Source organism: Panulirus ornatus, chromosome 69 (genome assembly GCF_036320965.1).
Source record: "Panulirus ornatus isolate Po-2019 chromosome 69, ASM3632096v1, whole genome shotgun sequence".
Classification (NCBI taxonomy): Eukaryota; Metazoa; Arthropoda; class Malacostraca; order Decapoda; family Palinuridae; genus Panulirus; species Panulirus ornatus.
The window spans coordinates 14643996-14652155 of NC_092292.1; the positions used below are offsets into that span (position 1 = coordinate 14643996).

Here is an 8160-nt window from a genome sequence, read left to right on the forward strand (position 1 = left end):
GGTTCAGTCAAGAGGGAAAAAGGGATATATACATAATGTAAAGTGAAATAGTACTGAACTCTCCATGTAACTGGGAGGTTTCGAGTGATTCATTCAAACTACGATATGAAACTGTCCTCATCCATTCCAGATAAATGTTCTTGAATGGGCCAGAAACCTGGGGATCGTACTAGAAAAATAGCGTCATAGGCAGGTGGCAATGAAAGCTGATTGCTTCTGTGTGTGCGCAATCTGTTCACAACCCCGAGCGTCCAAAGACTCCACGTTCGCTGTCACCCGGCGTGCGCTGTTCTGTCCGTCGTCTGCCATCCCAATTTATCATCCTACGTTGCTATTGGTCTCATTACACCGGAGATAATACCTGTGTTAACAGTGATTTTCCAAGGTCGAGGTTTTAGAGAGGAGGAGGAGGAGGAGGAGGAGGAGTAGAGGTGGTGGTAGTAATGGAGAGAGGGAGGGAGGCTACCTGCCTACCTCTCTCTCTCTCTCTCTCTCGCCCTTCCTACACGTAACACGACACTGATGACCTAATGAGATACTTAGCGAAGATTGATGCCACCATCATTCACGCTCAAAACTAGCGCTTTTTTTTTTTTTCTCCCCCTCCACCCACACCCCCCGCAGTCCATTTTGGCCTCACCCTTTCATTGAGGCTCATCGTCTGATACTGACACGCGCGAATCCGTTAATCTGAATCGTTTTCATGGTCATCGCTTGCAGATCGACCCTCACCTGACGGAGAGAGGCGTGAGCTTCGCCACAAGGTCTCTGCAAGCTCTTTCGAGCTCCGAAGCTCACACGAGCCTTTTGGGGAATTCAACTTCCCTTCGAGCATCATCGGAAGACCTTAACCATTCACGGATGCGGATATAAGAGCATCGCTGATCACCAGGAACACCTTCAGAACATATCTCTCGTCGGGAAAATGAATCCCTTACGTTCAAGTGATGAAAAAAGAAACATTAGAATGGATAAAGATATCTTATCAGAAGCTTAAAAAAATTTTCAGCTATGGAAGCTCCCGGGTCCCAGTTAGGCTAGAAGTCAGACACCAGATGGTTACTTAGTAAATAGATAATTACACTTAGGGAATGAGCTACTCTATGGTGACCAGCAGACACTAAATGGAGTCTTTGCATGACCTGAAGGGCCCCCTTAGTGTCTTGCGTGCCACTAGCGAGATAGATTTAGTGTTGGGAATCACTCGTGAGATGGAACTAATGTTGTGAGCCACTAGTGAGACAGAATCAGTATTGTGAGTCGCTGGTGAGTTATAGGTAGCGTCGTGAGGTGTAGAATTCGTGTTGTGGTAGAAATGCTGGTTGTGAGTCCCTCTTAAGACAGAAGTAGAGTTGTGGTGGGATACTAGTAGTGAGTCAGACGTAGTCAGGAGTCACTCGTGAGGTAAAGCTAGAGTTGTGAGACACCACAGAGAGAGAGAGAGAGAGAGAGAGAGAGAGAGAGAGAGAGAGAGAGAGAGAGAGAGCTAGTGTTGTGAGTCACTCGTCATAAAACAATATCATGAGCTCATTTTGAACTCCAGTGGTTTTAGAAATCAGGGTGAATCTTACATACTCTCTCTCTCTCTCTCTCTCTCTCCCCAACGCACACTCACACGCGCCGTCACCACTTTGTGTACGTCTTGGTCCAAAATGATTGATTTCCTTTTGAGTAGATCCCGAGAGCCCGGCTGTGGGACCCCTTGACCAAACAGTTACAGTTACAGTACATCAAGCTAGACCTTCCTCCTCTGCCACAGCAGTTGTGGACGTGGATAAAATCCTCAAGATTATATATCTATGAGAGGCTGTTCCCCTCCTCTCTCTCTCTGTCAGCCTTGTAGCACACGTTTTCGAAAGACTTCTTTGTCTTGTCATTCCTTCCTCCTACTTTCTGCCTCAGCATCCTCTCTCCTTCTAAATAGATTAGGAATTTAGGATACTATTTGTGCTGTCCTTGAACACATACCTTCGACAAAGACCATCAGGTCTTCTTCTATCTGACGCTTCCGTGTACTTCCATGCAACGTCCTGCAGCAGATGTCTGTTTCATATATATAGACCATCAGGTCTTCTGTTTTCTGAGTTTCTCATGTCCTTCAGCAGATAACCTCGTCATAGACCATCAGGTCTCCTAGTGTCTAGCTTTCCCATACCCTCATTTCAACGAGCGGGGCCTTAAGGAAAATATATCGTTGTTTTTTCCTCGTCCCTTTATGTCAGAATCATGAGTTTGATATCGGGGAAAAAACTGATTAAGTGGGCTGATTTACCCATTCATAGCATTCTTACTCCATCAGTCCATGGAGGTAAAGGAGAGAGAGAGAGAGAGGGAGAGAGGGAAGGTGTGTGTGTAGGCGTGTGTTCCTGGAAAGCCGTCTGTGTGTATTTGGACCATCTTGTGTCACTGGTGGCATGGGTGTCGCTCGAGTAGAAGGTCAAATGGAATAAGTGATACACTCAAAAAGCATTAGATGACTATCGTTCCAGTGCACAACACAACAATGCGAGTGACTGAGCCCCATTTATGTGCTGGGGGTTTTCCCCTCCCTCCCTCCCTCCTCCTCCTCACTCAGTCTTAAACCTGAGCGTCTAGATGAAACCAAAATGTTCTGATTGGCCTTCAAGACTTCCGCCAGTCACCGTCATCACCATCTGGTGCCGCGTGAAAGGCTAGGTAATGCCTGTGAACGTGACGGAATAATGATATGACGTGATTTACCGATATTATGGCACTCTTTTTTTTTCTTTTTTCTTTTTGTTTCATTGATAGTTACAAAAGTTTCGAGTGTGGTTTCCTTTCCTCGTATGTCTTCAAGCCCATCTTTATCTTAGTGTCTTCCCTAATATTACATGCTATTTTACACCACGAAGACTTCTTTATTGTTTGATGATAGAGTGAAGCCTGGATGAGATACATAACACTTCCCCCATGTGATTTCCCAACGTTCTTCTTCAGCAGAAAGCTGGTAAAAGCTCTATTTGTATAGTGGACAGTTGGTTCAGACCCTTGCATGAGACAGCTGGTTGTGATCTTCAACAGTAGAGAGCTGGTATAAGCTCCACCTGCAGTGGGGCAGCTGTCTCAAGGAGGAACATAAGAATCTTTCACCAAATTCACTCCACACGCGTCGTGTCTTTCCGCCCTCATGAGGGTGAAGACGACAAGCACTCGCTTGTCTTGTCTCATCCTAGCAGTTCATCTGTCTCTCATGACCCACCTGTCATGCATCTCCAGTACCTGAGGAGTACATGTGACACATGAGGAGTACATCTGGCCAGGTCTTCAACACTTGAGGAATACATCTGGCCAGGTCCTCAACACCTGGAGAATACATCTGGCCAGGTTTTAAACATCTGAGGAATACATCTGGCCAGGTCTTCAACATCTGAGGAGCACATCTGGCCAAGTCTTCAACACCTTCGGAATACTATTGGCCACGTCTTCAACATCTGAGGAGTACATCTGGTCAAGTTTTCAACACCTGGGGAGTACATCTGGCCATATTTCATCACCTGGGGAGTACATCTAGCCAAGTTTTCAATACCTGGGGTGTACATCTGGCCAGGTTTTCAACACCTTAAGAGTACTTATGACGAAGCCCTACAGCACTTGAGGATTACATATGACTGGATCCCTCAGCACCTGTGGACTACCTTTGACTTGACCCTCAGTCTTTGGGAGCACATCAACCTCATCACCTAGGGTGTGCATCTATCCAACTCCTCAGCACTTGGGTAGTACATTTAACTTTATTCTCAAGCAACGAAGGAGTACATCTGGTTAAGTCTTCAGCACCTGTGGAGTTCAGTTACCTTTGTCCTCAACTTCTGTGCAGACGAAAAGAATGTCTAATCTTCAACACCTCCCTTGCAGGCTTTGCAGGTGTGTCTCCCAGTGCGTCAGGCAGCTATAAGCTCTCGCTCACACCTGCTTCACCGGCTCTGCTCTGGAAACATGTAATGATCCTCCACCTCCAGTGACACCTCACACATCAGGGCCACCGACTCAGCACGCAACGTGCAAAAGTTTCGCCAATCTTCAAGGCGAACTACACGGCAGCAAAAACGTTTTAATGCCGCCAAACTTGACGTATGTCATATGAAAAGAAAGAAAAAAAAAAAGAAAACGGAAGAATTCGTCTTTTTTTTTTTTCGCTCCTCCGCGACCCCTTTCTTCGTCAAGGTTTAAGCACGATATAAAGCAGGGTGGAAAATCATCAGAGAAAATGTGTGATAGAGGAAGCACGACTCTCGGGGTCAGAACCGAGTCCACGTGAACTTTAAGATTTCTAAACGTAAAAATCCAGGTTCCAGGAACCATGGATTCTAACACTGCGTCCTGGTGTGTTTTCCTCTCGATCTCCTTTACGAATTTCAGAGCTCATCAAAGGAGATCGAACTATCATTGAGACTCGCCACTCATCAGCTTAGGAGATAGGCAAATTATTCCTTAATAAACTGAGGCAGAGGAACAATACCGCGTTTTGATAGCACTGACCACGTTAGCCTAGAACAAGGGTATTAACTGTCGAACAACCTCGTCATACAAGTCAGTGTGGCTTGGTGCCAAGACTAGCCAACTGCGCACCACAAGGGGGGATAATGCCATCATTCCAAGGAGTTTGTGTGAACCCCATTTCCTCACAGATTACAGCCAGACTTTCACCGATCATTGTATGCACGATTTGGATACCTGAAGCCAAAGGTGTAATTTCAAGTCATATTTACCTGTGTGTGTGTGTGTGTGTGTGTGCGCTTCTATATGTTTTTTCTGCGTGCACATTGTGTAATCACCCAACCCATCACCACTACAAACAATGATTTCAGTATCTATCTATCTATCTATCTATCTATCTATCTATCTATCTATATATATATATATATATATATATATATATATATATATATATATATATATATATATATATATATATATATACATAAGCCGCCGCGTGTTAGGTAGCACTAGGAACCTGTTTCTTGTCAAATCATTCGCTTTGTTATTATCTTCTTCCCGTTCGGTACTGTGTCTTGTTCGCCCCTGGCTTTGTTCTGGAGTTTGACGAGCCGACACGCGGGGTAAAACCCAGCTTTAAGAAGGCTTCTGCCACATAACTCATCTCTTCTACCAAGTGCTCGTCGCTCGCTGTGTGTGTGCGTCTATGAGACCGCGAGGATAAACTCTTATAAAATCGTCTGTTCCTTTGGGCATAGTGAAGGTGAATTAAGTCCTCTCTGTTCTTGGGCTTCCTCGTAGTACACACGGAGGAGACCCTCAGACACAGATCAGTCCTCTGAATCACCGTGTCTTGAGTTCGCAAATCTCGCATTCTTAGCATCGTCTTCGACGGCGAGTTTTGCACACCCCTCACGAACTACGTTTAGGGGGATCTGATCTTGTCTTACTGGATCGTCTTGCTCGGTAGGATCATCAACACATCGTACAGTACGTATCGGTGCCGTGAGGTGTGCGGCCTTGTACGTGCTTCTGCTAAAAGCTTATTCTACTCTGTACCCTCTCACATGTAATACATCCGCCATGACAAGCGTTCAAAGGCGACAACCCCATTGCTATTCCGTTAGGATGTCGACGCTCTTCCTCGTCGTTCGTGAACGGTCGAGATGTCACGAATAACGAAACTAGTTTTGCGTAGTCCATTCTAGAAGCTGGTAAGTCTTCATTCTTAACGTGATAGACTGCCTTGCTCACTGTTGTTATACCCTCCATCTACCGGGATATTGATGAACTGAGCTTTCACGTCGAAACATCCCCGTTTTCTTCCTTTCCAAGTTCATAGTATCAAGTCTTTCTAGTATATGAGCGGAGTTCCTTGAGGACTTCCTATGGATGGAACCTAAGTCATTGGGTAACAGTTCAGGCAACCATTCTGCCAGCCGACACAGAGCGCTGAAAGTCCCCAATGCCAATGGTCGCATCCGAATCCCTAGTTTATAGGCTTCTGGCAAGACTCTCATATGAGGGAGGGGCCGGATGGAGCACTTCTTCCAGAAGGTTCTAATATAGTCTTCTTACTCTCATAGTCTTTGTTTAAATATTCTTTTTCTTTTTGCCTCCCATATGGAACCCTTTTGCCTCTTTCTTTGCATAACCTTTCTTTGCTGCTTGTCATATGTGGACACGTCATTTAGATCTATCATTCTCATGTTGTAATCTGATCTTTCACTATAACACCTTTACCCTTGGCTACGTGGGTTACCATTATACCTTTATCTCTAATATCAAAGATTTACCAAGTGGCTCCTTTATATCGTTTTGGTTCTGGTTTTGGTCGAGGATCAGACAGGATTCACTAAAAAACTAAAAACCACCTTCTGTCTCTCGTTCTGGCTTGATAAACCTCCTCCAGCACCTTGGTAGCATGATTCATTCCAGTGATTTCCACTTTGTAATACCCCCTTGATCTGTCAACTCCTCAGTTCGTTTTTCATTTGATGTTTACTCGTGCATAGGGCTGGATGTTGATTCCACACATGTATTGTTACAGTCATCGAGTTGTCTTCTTTGTCCTTCAAACGTTGGTCAGTTTAGTGAAGATTAAAGTTGTCTTCTTCGTCCTTCAAACGTTGGTCAATTTAGTGAAGACTTAAGTTGTCTTCTTTGTCCTTCAAACGTTGGTCAGTTTAGTGAAGATTTAAGTTGTCTTCTTCGTCCTTCAAACGTTGATCAGTTTAGTTAAGCTTTGAGTTGTCTTCTTTGTCCTTTAACGAAGCTTTATAAGAGAGAATCATTTGAGGAATGGTTTATGAAGGACTGTCTTTATTCGTAGCTGTTTCACTGCAATTTTCTAATGATAAAACAAGTGCAATTTCGTGTTCTATTCCCATACCAAATTGGACGGATATTCAGGTCGCTGTTTTGTTCGCTATATGAGAATGAGAAGCGAGGGTGAACTAAATCACACAGGGCGTCTTTAAGATTTATGATGGGCACAAGGGCTCAGGGTGGGTTAGGTTCTGGAGGCAAGTCTTGGGGGTAGGGTAGGCCTGTGTGTGTGTGTGTGTGTGTGTGTGTGTGTGTGTACGGGACACTGTGGATCAGGTTCCAGGATGTCGCCGAGAAAGGCATTATGGGAGGACGTAGACATCCCATCTTCTCTGTCGTCTTCCTGTTTTCTTTCTCCTCCTTTTCTTTTTCCTTTTTTTCTTTTTCTTACCTGCTGCCTGGTCTCTCTCTCTCTCTCTCTCTCTCTCTCTCTCTCTCTCTCTCTCTCTCTCTCTCTCTCTCTCTCTTGGTTACTCGTCCTCCTCTGGATTAAGAAACTGAGAGGAAGCGGACTGGTGGGAGCGCGTGGGGGGATGATTCAAAACCTCCCCTCTTGTATTAACACATTTCAAAACTATGGAAAAGGACACTTCTTTTTTTTTTCCCCCCCTCTCTCTCTCTAAGATCCCAACTTCTGTATCCATGACGTTACCTAGCTGAGGAGTGAAGAGCAAGGGGATATAACACAAACGATAGTAAACTCGTGTGTTTCATACTTGATCGCCGTTTTCCACCTAGTGAGGTAAGCGCCTGAAATAGATAAAGGTCGACCCACATTTGCCTCATCAAAATCCACTCTCTCTAGTTCTTATACACACACACACACACACACACACACACACACACACACACACACACATATACGACCCACATAGCTGAAAAAGATTTCAAAAATCGTCCAACACTGTATGTGAGAGTGAAGGATCTAACAGCCAATAAGGCAATGATGAACAGGTAATCTCCAGGCATCAAGAATAGAAAAGACAGAACGAGGCTATGGTAAATGTGGACAACATATGTATGACAGAGAAGAGGAAGGATATAAGAGACTATAGGCCTCACGAGTGTCAAACTCCCTCCCTCTAAAGTACAGAGGAGTGATCACAAAATGGATGATTATATACACTGCTGTACCACACACCACTCGTCTAGTGGCACTCTTTTGCCCCGACTTCATCAGCGGGGCATTAAACCTCATAATTCCAGAATATTCCCCAGGTTGTTCAGCGGTATGAACCACACAGACGCTGGGAGTGAAACCCATGCGAAAGACTTTATGTCAAACAGTCGTTGACCTGTTGTCATTTTCCTCTTGTGATGGCCACTTAAGCCTTGAAATGGCTAGAATTATAACCCCTTGGTTATAGCAGTTTC

General features: G+C 44.7%; 1 long non-coding RNA gene across 1 annotated transcript in view; it reads left to right on the forward strand.

Moving 5' to 3' along the window:
• LOC139747618 (uncharacterized) overlaps positions 1-4123 on the forward strand; it is a 45395-nt gene extending 41272 nt beyond the window's left edge. Inside the window, exon 3 of the long non-coding RNA XR_011712422.1 lies at positions 3877-4123. This is a non-coding gene — a long non-coding RNA (uncharacterized lncRNA). The remainder of the gene's footprint in view (positions 1-3876) is intronic.
• Positions 4124-8160: the final 4037 nt, after the last annotated feature.